The following is an 11,462-nucleotide window of genomic DNA, read 5'->3' on the forward strand; positions in this document are numbered from 1 at the left end:
GCTCACTTTTTCAAGAAAAAAAATCTCCCTAAACAAACAAGCTCACTTACTGAAAGGTTTCTTAAAGCGGTTCTAGGAAGGTTCCTTGTTTGTCCTCCCTTTTTGAATGAATAGATTTGAAGAAAAACAGACAGAAGAGAGACGAGTGGATGGGTGAGGTGCTCTGGCCCTTTTGTGACTCAGGTAAGACAGGAAGCTTTTAAAAGAGAGGAAGGAGGGCCTCTGTCAGCCAATCAGGATGCGCAGTTTGCTCAGACTCCTCCTTTTTTGATCAGTCATAAGCGGGGTCGTAACCCTGATAGCTCACTCCCAATCTCCACCAACACCACCCACTTGGTATGCATACATGTATATACACATCTGACTCAACAAATATAATCGAGGAGAGCACACGGAGAATAAACTATATACACTCACTGAAGGACGGATAGAGCTACACTGTAACGTGGCCAGTTTGATCATCGGCATCGGACTGAAGATACCAGCGTGCACCAACTCTTAAATACCCTCAGCAGCTTCAAGACACGACCACATGACAGGACACATGACCACTTATAAATGGACCTAAATCATACAGATCAAACACAGGTGGTCTGTATGATTTAGGTCACAGAAAACTGCTGTCTGGACTGGTCTCTGACACACACACACACACACACACACACACACACACACACACACACACACACACACACACACACACACACACACACAAAATTGCTTGCACATGCAGCAGGCACACAGATGCCCAGACACAGACATACTGTAGGCGACTGTCAGTGTTTTCAGTAGTAGGCCGTGCCACAGGCTGACCAATCAGATGGCTCACTGTCTGGATGTCGGCGTGCCCAAGGTCATGTTTGTGTCAGAGATGGGTTTTTTTTTACTTTGTAATGCAGTTCAAATAGAAGAAAACACACACATGTACAGATCACTTAAGGTAAAAAGACACTATTTTCTTCCTCAGAACATCGGGCACTGAGCTTGTAAATGCTGAACATGAAAAGATATGTTTTAAATATAGACTCCAAATGCTGAACTGCTACAAAGTCTTCGTTTATACGATACTTTACTGTGTTTTAATGTTTAAATAAAATCAGAAAATTTACTTGAGCCCACACGAGCCATTATTAGTCCGCATACTTGGCTGCAAATAAGGACTAGCTGCTGTCCAGTTTGTAGTGAAACTGTGAAAAGTATAACCTAAAATGGGAAACGGGGACAGTTTGCTTTTGAAATATGTCACCTGCAGCTCTGCACAACTTTATCTCTTATCGTCTCAACTTTTTACCATCTCTGTTGCACTTTTTCACGTTTCACTACCACTCGTCTAGTAGTTAGCAAGGCGAGCACAACCTGACAAATCTTGAGCAATGTGTGTGTGAGATCATGTGAGAAACTTCAAAATGTACCAGAGCAAGAAAGCAGTAATAATAATTTCACTTTAAATGCAAGTAAAATCAAATTCATCCCAAAAGTTTGACACAAAGAAGAAAAATGATGAAGCAGAAAAATGCACAGGAGAGACAATTTCTGTGAAAGCTAACTGTGTGAACTGTGTGTGTGTGTGTGTGTGTGTGTGGGGGGGGGGGGGTGTCTTCACACACATGCTCGGCTAATCACCTGTGACTAAGCATCAACCCCCGAAGACACAGATTCGGGGGTTGGGAAAGAAACTTCTGAGCCGAGCTGAAAAGCAACTACCAACCAAAGTGTCTGAGGTCAGAGTTTGAGGTCACATGATTAGCACTGCAAACAAAACAAAGACTTGAAGTATCCGTCGGAGGCAAAGACACGTGCTGGCTTCAGCCAATCCATTCAATGATCTGTATCTGCCTCAGTTCCAGCCTACAACTAAAAAAACATAAACCCAAAGGACCAGTCCACCAACTTTGCTCATTTAAAATGAAGGTTTTTAGTAAGAAATATGTGGCTGAAAATATTGCAAAGTTGCTACAAGCATCTACAAATACAGATATTTATCCTTTTTTGAATCTTCCGATTCTTCTTTCTTTTAGGTGTTTTTTTGAGTAATAATAATAAGTTTCAATCCTGGAATTGAAACTTCACTTATTTACTGATAGGTTTGTACAGAACAGGGTGTAAGAGTTCATGTTCTCAGTTCTCTTCTCACTGGGTTCAGTAAAGGTTGATCATTGCTCACGCTGATATCTCTACCCACATTTTGAGCCATTAGCATGTCCCCAGTCAATGTTTTGGGAACACTTTGTCATTTAACTGGCAGAGCCCACCTACTGCTGGTGTTTGCCACCACACTCTGGCTATTCTTAAAGTTTGCTAAAGTGATTGCCTAAATAAGAGCTGAGGTAATCATGTGGTTCTTCCAGATTAGAGAGTACACGTTGTTACTCTCCCGCTTTAACTGCATGTCTGTAGCGGGAGAATAACAAAGTATGTTGAAATCAGGTGGCTGACAAGAGGCCACGAGGGACGTTTCCATCATGGATCGAGGGTTTATTAACCTCCCATTTTGACCAAAACATCGTTGGCACCATCAACTTTAACTTCTCTGTATATCTTTATTGTTAGTGAAGCCCAAACCTCTCAACTCGATGTGACTGGGTGCAAATACCAAACAACTTGCAAGTAAATCATTAGTTGTCCTCTGTCAGCACGTGTTTCTAAGTAAGTGCTATGTACATCATATGATACTTAGCAATTATATTTGTGGAGATCCCTTCAAGATAATCTCAAAAATATTCAATAACACATACATTAAAAATATAAGCTTAATTCAAATGACTAAAGTTACTTTCAACATTTTTTTGTAAACATTCTAAAAGTTAGTGCAAAGTTGTTCTGGCGTGCTTACGTCAAAAAGAAGTCACACACGTCACAGTAGCTGCAAATTGCAACCACATTCCTCCACCTGAAACCACAAATTCAATTTAATGAGGCAGTTTGGATGTACAACGGTAGCTGTTAAGGAGAAGTTGAACCAGCTGGTTCATACCTGACACCAGTAGCCTGCCAGCCTCTCTTGGGCTTTAAACAATTAAAATGAACAAAAAGTTATCAGTCAGCAGAAATGGCCGCTAGTTGTTTGCAGGTCAACAGAATGAGTCACTAAGAATCAAACTGTTCTTCTTATGATGCACTTTGCTTTAAAAATTGTGCTACAACCGGCCACAAAACTTCCTGTTAAGAAGCAATTGGGTACCCTGCCACTAGGTGAAGGTAAAGCAATATTCTGGGTAACAGATTAAATAACAAACTGTATGGTGTCATAGAGAGCCGTGAGGCAGGGTACACCCTGGACAGATCGCCAGTCTGTCACAGGGCCACAGGGTGGTAGACATAGTTTATAGAAATCGACATAAATATGGGCCTCATTGTATGTTTACATGCAGCAAACTCTATTTACCTGCATGCATGCATCAATGCTCAACTACTACACTCAGTCAGACACTGACCACCTCCATTGAGTGCATAATAAAAAATTAGAATGCAAGATTTTGCTCAATCAAATAAACATCCATGTAGGAAAGGAGATTTTCATACCTTAATTTTCATTAAGTTATCGTTTAATTATGGTTTACCTGCACATCAGCAACATGCACCAGACAAAAATGCATAAAATGCTGAAACAAAGGTGACTTTGAAAGCTGGATTAGATCACGTAGCCTAAAATACATGCATACAGTTATCTGACAACCTTTTGATATGGTTCCTAAGTACAGTTAACTTGACTTACTAAGTTACCCTGTGAAATGATGTAATACTAATACTAACACTGGACTAATATGGCACACTTTGGAGATGTCAAAAATGAGTATACTCAATATTTGTTAAATTAGATGTTACTGTTATAAAATCAGTATCATATGACACTTTTATAAGGTGTTACTATTCATAAATGCTAGAAACTAGCCATTTTAACCTATTGGTCGGAGGTTGCTAAGTAACACGATGACACCCGATGAACAAACGCCACATTCCAACCAGAAATATCACCAAGACCTAGAAGAACAGTGTTACTACCTCGGACAATCCCTGCTTTCTAAAACTCGTGAAACTTTTAAAGCACAAAACAGTTTTGCTAACCTTAGGTTTGCTTACACTTTCCAGTCATTTCACAATTGCCAAAACATGAAACCCTATGATAGATGGATGAACAATAAAGTGTTATCTCTAAAGTCTTATCTGTGAAGAGCCATACAGCCAAGACTGGAATCCCCAACGAGAGATCTTGCTATGATTGCAACTCGTTTTGTAAACAGTCTGAATATGTACTGATAACAGATAAGGACAGCTGAAGCTCACGGAGCTAAAAGTTCTTTTTCATGAGCGCAAAAAATACCAAACTGTCCATTAAACCAGTGAAGTCCATCTGCCTCTGCTGCCTAAGAACAGTGACAGAAATCAAAGCGTTCTGAATCTGCAAAGAATTATGACAGCCTAACCATAGCTACTGGTGAGGCGTGTCATCTGTGGATGGCTTAACATTCACTTGTGTCCCTGCAGCAAGAACTATAACCACATATGAGAGAGTGTGACAGAGGCACGCATGCTCCTTCAGATCATCCAGTTTGTCATTGTTTGCACTTGGGACGAATCATCATGTGTGACATGTGGACGACAACTCCCTCCTCCCTTCTGTAAATTTCCCTTGCTGTTGCGCTGGAATCGAATATCACGTTTTCACATGTTGAGAGCATATGAACAGACTATCCTGGAAGGCTGCGTTCATGCTATTCATATCTAGTTTGAAACTGCTACCATATGGAAGGGTTAGGAATCTATTTCTTGATTTTGATGTTCCATAGAGAAGTTTGATTTTTAATGTTCTGCTTCTGTAGGGTAAAGTAAGCACAGAGGACTGAGTGTTCCCAGAAAAGGTGTGGTGGCTGGTAACTATTTTTTCAACCTCAGTCCTGAGGTATTCCCTCTAGTCTGGAACAAATAATCACATACAACGACTCTCCTGAATAAGGGCAACTTTATACTACATCCAAAGTGCTAGGTTAGCTGGTTAGATAATTCCTCTCAACTGTTTTCCAACATTTTCTGTTCATTTCCCGTTATCGTTTCACAGCGACGGGCTAGATGTGTGAAGGTAAAGAAGAAGACGGGGTTTGAACGCACCTCTGTCATTTCATGTGATCACTGTGACGTATGTGGCCACTGAAAACAACTGCAAACACTTTTTGACGTAGCCAAACCGCACATGGTGTGACCTATTTCTAACATAATATGGAACGGCCCTTATTGCCTGTGACATTTAAGATACCAGTTTGCGTCCACTGTTAGGCGACAGCAGTGTCGGAAGTGAAGGAATGAATCGTTTCATTTATTCAAAAGAAACTGTTACATAAAGATGGAGATTTCTATGACGAATATCAAACAAGTAACACACAAAAAACAACCAAAAAAAAAGCCCATATTGACAAAAAACTTTGACCTTAGACCTAAAGTAAACACCATATTGACCTTTTGGAATAAACCTGGTGTGTCCAAACCTGTTTGTGAACCCTGGAGACTTTCTCTCTCTGTCCATCTTATCAGTTAATATTGATTTGCCAGCTCATGTCTGCTAATAGTGACGACAGCATTTTGTTTTGTAACAATGTGTAATTCTTCACAAGCTCAAGGTTTCACCCTTGACTCTAGCTGGAGGTGTGGATGATGACTTCAGAAGGGGCTAATGGGCCAGAGAAGGGTTTTTGTTTCCTGTTACGTCAAAGGCTCAGTTCTCGGTGTCTTCAGTTTCAGTTTGATTAAAATTAAGCTAAAAGACTAAAACCAGTTCCATCTGTGGTCTTTTCCACCATGAAAAATAACCCGTGGGTGTAATTTGAGAGCTTGGAGCCAGTAACTTTTGTTAGGTCACCTGTATAAAGACGTCACTACCTGATGCACAGAGGAGACAGACTGTTCTCTCAGTAGGAGAACACATTTACAAAATAACCTGCTTCTTTTCATGTTTCTCTAGTTGGCACCATTTTGAACTCTGGATATCTTCATCACGCCATAGTAAGAACTTTCCACATAACAGTCTGCATTTGAAGTTCACTTTAACACAGAACTACTCTGGCTGCTTATGTAAAGCTGACACCTTTGTCCCTAGTAGCTTTATAAAGTGTAATTGAAGCATACAATATTGAATTAGGAGAAACAGAAAAAGAGTCTTTACACTACACAAGCATGAATTCAGGTCACTTTAATTACATTAACTGGGTCTAAGGAAGGAATTGTAGAAGAAAAATGGAGAATATTTTAGTAACCATCAACCCGGTGTTCTCTGATTATTCAGAGGTGCTATGTGGGATATTTAGAGCTACAATCATATCAAGTGCTCTGCACTAATCTCTTGCTAAGGCACTGACTCATAGTTCTGATTCCTGGCAGACAGATAAAAGAAGAAAATATTTAAATATATTACCTCTCTCATGCACAGTGTTGCCTACATGAAACTCGTGTTTACCTTTGCAGGGACTTGCTAACATTAGGTAAACTCAGAGTTACTCTGGGTAAATTATAAATGCTACATTTTTAGGAAAGGCAGAAGTATCTTGGGAAGTCTGTATATTGTCCTTTCTTCAGAGGTTTTAGATGAGAATATTCTAAAACTCTCAAGTCTGCAGGACAAATATGAAGGCAGAGTAAGCATGGGGAGACAGATAGCCTAGCTAAGCCCCCAGTCACACAGGCCTATAGCCAGGTTGTTAACTGCAAGGAAACCACTGATCATGAGGGGAAAATGTACATTCCCCAACAAGTTGCGAGTGGTTGAGAGCAGTCAATGTGATATCACTTGCCCCATTCACACAGGCCTTGAGAGCTGGCAGTCACCTGTCCTGCTGTGTATTCTGCGAATGCTTAGCAAGTGGTTGCACTGTCACTACCATGAAATTGCGTTGCAAAGACGTGTGCAACTATGGATAACAATTAAGGAGGTTTTTGAAGCAGTACTCTTTTTATGACCTGTTTCACCTGGTGAAAGCTAGCAAACTCCAGCAATCACTTGTCAAACGGTCGGGAAATACATGGGTCGACAGGTCTCCAGGGCTATGTGACTGACACCTGATATGCTTGCTAGCTGAAAAAAATAGTTTACGAGTTTCTATCACTCCCTCTCTTTGCCTTCTTTTCCTTTTGTGGTTTTCTCCTTGACATTTACCCCAGGTGTACCACAATCAGTCAACTGAGGAATGCCCCCTAAAACTACAAAAAAACAAAACAAAAAAACCTAATCAGGAATCACACCTTATTCCCTCCACAGGAGTTTTTAAAGTGCTCAAGCAGTTGTGTTGGCAAACATCCCACAGTGCTTAGAGGACACTGAACCCCTGCAGCTGACCCCTGACCACCCTGTTGGCGAGAAAAAGAAAAGGGGTAAATTCCTTCCAAGGTTCTGCTAAGTTTTACATTAGAAAAAAGCTGGATTACTGCATACAGGCAGGTGGTTACCTCAGTGAACAGCCCAGGTTTGTGAATTATGCAATCATTCAGTTCACACATTATACAGTGTATTTACCTTTTCACATTCGCATTGAATGTGCCGACAGCATTCTGGAAAACTGCCAGTTGCTTCTGTGCTTTGTGGCACTGGCTCAATGCATCTTTGTATGATATCCATTCCTTTGAAACTGACACGGCATCTGGCTTGTGGATCATTTGCTCATACTCCAAGTTAGCTCAGCCAGTGCAGGCAATATTTCAGCTCCCAGCTGCGCAGCAGGATCTGACCTACATGTGTCATTCAGGTATCCATGGGGTCAGTGAGGAGTAAGGCTTCACGAGCTCCAAGCTCTAACATGTGCAGGAATTTCCTTCCCACCTTTATCTTGGAAAAGCAGTTAAAATAACTGTAATGGCTGCTTTCACAGAGACCTTTACAGTCAGCTGGTGTAAGACTGAAAGGCACTGCACGGATATTAAACATGGAGGTTAGTTTAACCAGCGTGCAGCTGGTGAAATAGTTGGAAACTGCTCAGTTGGTACGTGATCCACAAAACCTTTTCCAAGCTGGAAACACGCTTATGTTATGCTTCTACAATCCTTTGACTCTGACCATACTCTTTAAAAAAAGTTACAGTTTAGGAAGTTGTCAAACTTCATTAAAGTGCACTTCTGCTCAAGAGCTGGAATGACCCACTGCCATTAAGGCAATGGGTCATTTCAAATTTCTTATAAACTTAGGTTACACATTTACTCTGTAGTAATTATTAAAGCTGCAGCAAGGTAATAACTTCTCTTCAATAACTGATAGCCATTATGTCTCCACACAGTCTTTACGACACGAGTGTGTACCACTGCCACCACCACATTCCTCAAAGAAAACACGCCCACATCTAGAAACTTAAATATCCATGTAGGTGGAGTCATACTCAGACCTCTATTATGCAAGTAGGTTGAAAAGAAAAATCTAGGCCTTGGTTTGAAAGTGTACGGTCACTGAGTAGCAACTGGGTATTTTTAGCTTCCAGAATGGCAGTGACAGAACCTTAAGTCACCACTTGAATACGCCCAAGCCTGCAGATTCTCCAGGCTCAATCTAAGTCTTTGTTTTCAGTCCTGTGCTGTCACCTGGCTGTCTGCCACTAAGACCAGTGTTCTCCAATTTCAAACCAAAAGACGCTCAAGAGAGTAAAGTGGAAAGTGAAAAGCATCCCATTATAAAAACCTCACTCTTTACAATCTGTAATCTATTATGATGCCCACAGTCAAAAAAAATGATCTTCCAGGTGGTAACTGAGGGGCACACCATGACAGACAAAGAAAAAGAAAAAAAAACAAAAAGCGTGGACATGAAATCTCGTCAAAATAAACTGAGATTAACCATATAAGCATCTCCATCAAAGCATGGGGACAGTATGAGCTTGTGATTGCAGTCGTAACATATCTATTAGTCCTCAGAGGACTTCCTCAAGCCACGCTCCGCGTGCCTCGCTCCGCTGTTACATAAACCACGATCCTTTCTTTCTTTAAGCATCTTCTCCAGCTGCTCACCGCTTCAAAAATCATTACTGGAATTGTATTATATACAGAGAGACTTTATGAGTCACAGAAACTATGGAAAGTGAAAAAAAGCAGGGAAATGTTAAATAAAAAGCGAGATGAAAATTGGAAACGTTATTAGCCGCCTTTGTGTAGCTTTTTTCCTGCGGTTTCAGTGAACGCGGAAAAGCATGCAAAACACACACAAGCTCCACGCAAAATCCACGTTTGCTGCATGCGATCAACTGGTGGCTCGAGAAACCCTTTTGTTAAGACAATAAATGCTCACACCAAAAAAAAAAAAAGAAAGAAAAAAGCGCAATTTTCTCTTATAAATAAAGACACGTTTGGCGCTGTTTATTGACTTCAGGCACCACCCTGCAGGAAGCCTCCGCACACAGACGCTCCTTATCTAAAGACACGCTTTACTGTAGAAAGAAACCCGATAAAAACAAACAAAAAACAAACAAACGAATAAGCATGCATGCAAACCCAAATAAACCCGCGCACAAGTGAGCTCTCTGTCATTATTATTATTTATGATTTGACTTACATGTTCTAATTTTAGTCATTAAACCTCACCACACTGCTTACCAGGCGGGGGTAAGCCCTCCGAGTCAAACTGCCCGCTTCCAGAGTATCAGAAAGGGAGGGTAATGATTAGGCAGCTAATCACAAGAAGGATGGGAAAAAAAAAAAACTTAAAGTAAAGAGCAGATGTTAATGGAAATGTCGGGGTCTTACCTACTGTGTAAGAGCGGCGCAGGAGGAAGCGGACTACTGGAAACGAGCGCTTCAGACCCTTCCCATTTAACAAGCAAGGACACTGAATGGAAATTTCCATCTGCCATGTGATGATAGCAACTCTTTAAGCGTCGTGTTACACCCACCGCTGCTGGGGGCTCCTTCTTCTCCCAATTACCTCATTTGATTTGAGGATACACTTAAACAGCCCAGAGCTCAGAAAGTGACGGTCTGAGTGGAGTCGCTCAGTCAGTCTTTTACCAGTTTTTCCACCTGAAACAGACGTTGTAGTCTTAGCCATTTATAATGAGTGTCCAATTTTATGTTTGGGCAGTGTTTAGGATAAATACAGGTTTAATGACAGGGAGTCGTTGTTTACATTCTGGCTGACCACATTGTTGGAGAAAAACAGCTTCACGCTGCCAGTTCAGTGCAATTCACTGCTTTTAAAGCGAGCAGGACCTGGAACGGACTTATCATTTGGGCGTTCCTGTGGTGGTGGCCAAGTTTGAGGAAGCTGCAGTTTACTGTCGCCTTTATTTGCCATGCATTTATTATCCATTGTATTATTTTACTGCCTTGCATTAACTACTTTCCCCCCAAAAGGAATAAATATTACACAAATACACATTAAATCTTAGTGTCGTGAGTTTTAACAGCAGGCATAGAAATCTAAGCCTTTGTGGGATGGATTCAGCAAGGTGTTGGAAATATTGCTGGCAGATTTTGGTGTGACAGCATTACAGAGTTGCTGCAGATCTATCAGTTACACGTTCATGGTGCGACTCTCCCGTGTAACATCCCAAAAGTGCTCTATTAAATTGGGATCTGGTGACTGTGACACTGGTTAGTGCACGTTAGAACAGTGGTCCCCAACCTTTTTTGCGCCACGGACCGGTTTATGCCCGACAATATTTTCACGGACCGGCCTTTAAGGTGTCGCTGATAAATACAACAAAATAAAACTAGTACCGGTACCGAAAAAAAGAAGATTTATTCATAACACACGTGAAAAGACCCAGGAAAACCGAGTTAACGATAAAAACGATAACAAAATGACGCTGAAAACCGATAAAAACCCTGAAAACCATACATTTCTCACCTGAGCGTCAACTCGGTACCAAACGACTCACGGAACCGGTCCGAGGCCCGGGGTTGGGGACCGCTGCGTTAGAACAAAACTTCAGTTGGCAAAGTGTGCCAACAAAGTATCTCCCACACATTACACATTACAGCAGCAGGAGACAGATCCATGCTTTCATGTTGTTTATGGCAAACTCTGAATGTCACAGCAGAAATTAAGACTCAGCCCATCAGGCAGCGTTTTTTCCGGTCTTTTATTGTCCAACTGCTGCTCACTGCCGCTCACCGCCACCAGAGATGGGCAGTAATCTGCTGTAATCTGATTACTTTTTTCAGGTAACGAGTAAAGTAAGGGATTACTATTGCAAAAACGGTAATTAGATTACCGTTACTTTCCCGTAGGAACGCTGCGTTACTGCGTTACTAAAACGTGATTTTTTTGCGAGAATGTCTCATAACAGTGACGTAAGCGAGTGCGACGTTCCTGACAACAGCTGTGTGCAGATCAACAATGGATTATATGGGTGCGGGAGAGAGTATGAGCGTGCAGCATTCAAAGCGTGGAAGTACTGACCTTACTTTGAGTTAGATTCCATAAAAAGTGACAAAAACATTAGTGTCCGTTGTGCGTGGGATGAAAACTTCTTTTTAAAGCGAAACCCCCCCCCCACCCC

The 11,462-nt window shown here is 41.4% G+C and overlaps 1 protein-coding gene across 8 annotated transcripts in view; it reads right to left on the reverse strand.

Annotated features, from left to right (window-relative positions):
* Window positions 1-9,953, reverse strand: part of slc38a4 (solute carrier family 38 member 4) — a 31,808-nt gene extending 21,855 nt beyond the window's left edge. For 4 of the 8 annotated variants that reach the window (XM_023153940.3, XM_023153939.3, XM_023153938.3 and 1 more), the window contains exon 1: window positions 51-170. The gene's annotated coding sequence lies outside the window, so the exon portion shown is untranslated. Of the gene's footprint in view, window positions 1-50; window positions 171-7,227; window positions 7,249-9,555; window positions 9,575-9,705 lie in introns of those variants that run through there. The other 4 variants (XM_012924010.5, XM_012924008.5, XM_076875730.1 and 1 more) reach the window with 4 other exon arrangements.
* Window positions 9,954-11,462: the final 1,509 nt, after the last annotated feature.

This window comes from Maylandia zebra, linkage group LG17 (assembly GCF_041146795.1).
Source record: "Maylandia zebra isolate NMK-2024a linkage group LG17, Mzebra_GT3a, whole genome shotgun sequence".
Classification (NCBI taxonomy): domain Eukaryota; kingdom Metazoa; phylum Chordata; class Actinopteri; order Cichliformes; family Cichlidae; genus Maylandia; species Maylandia zebra.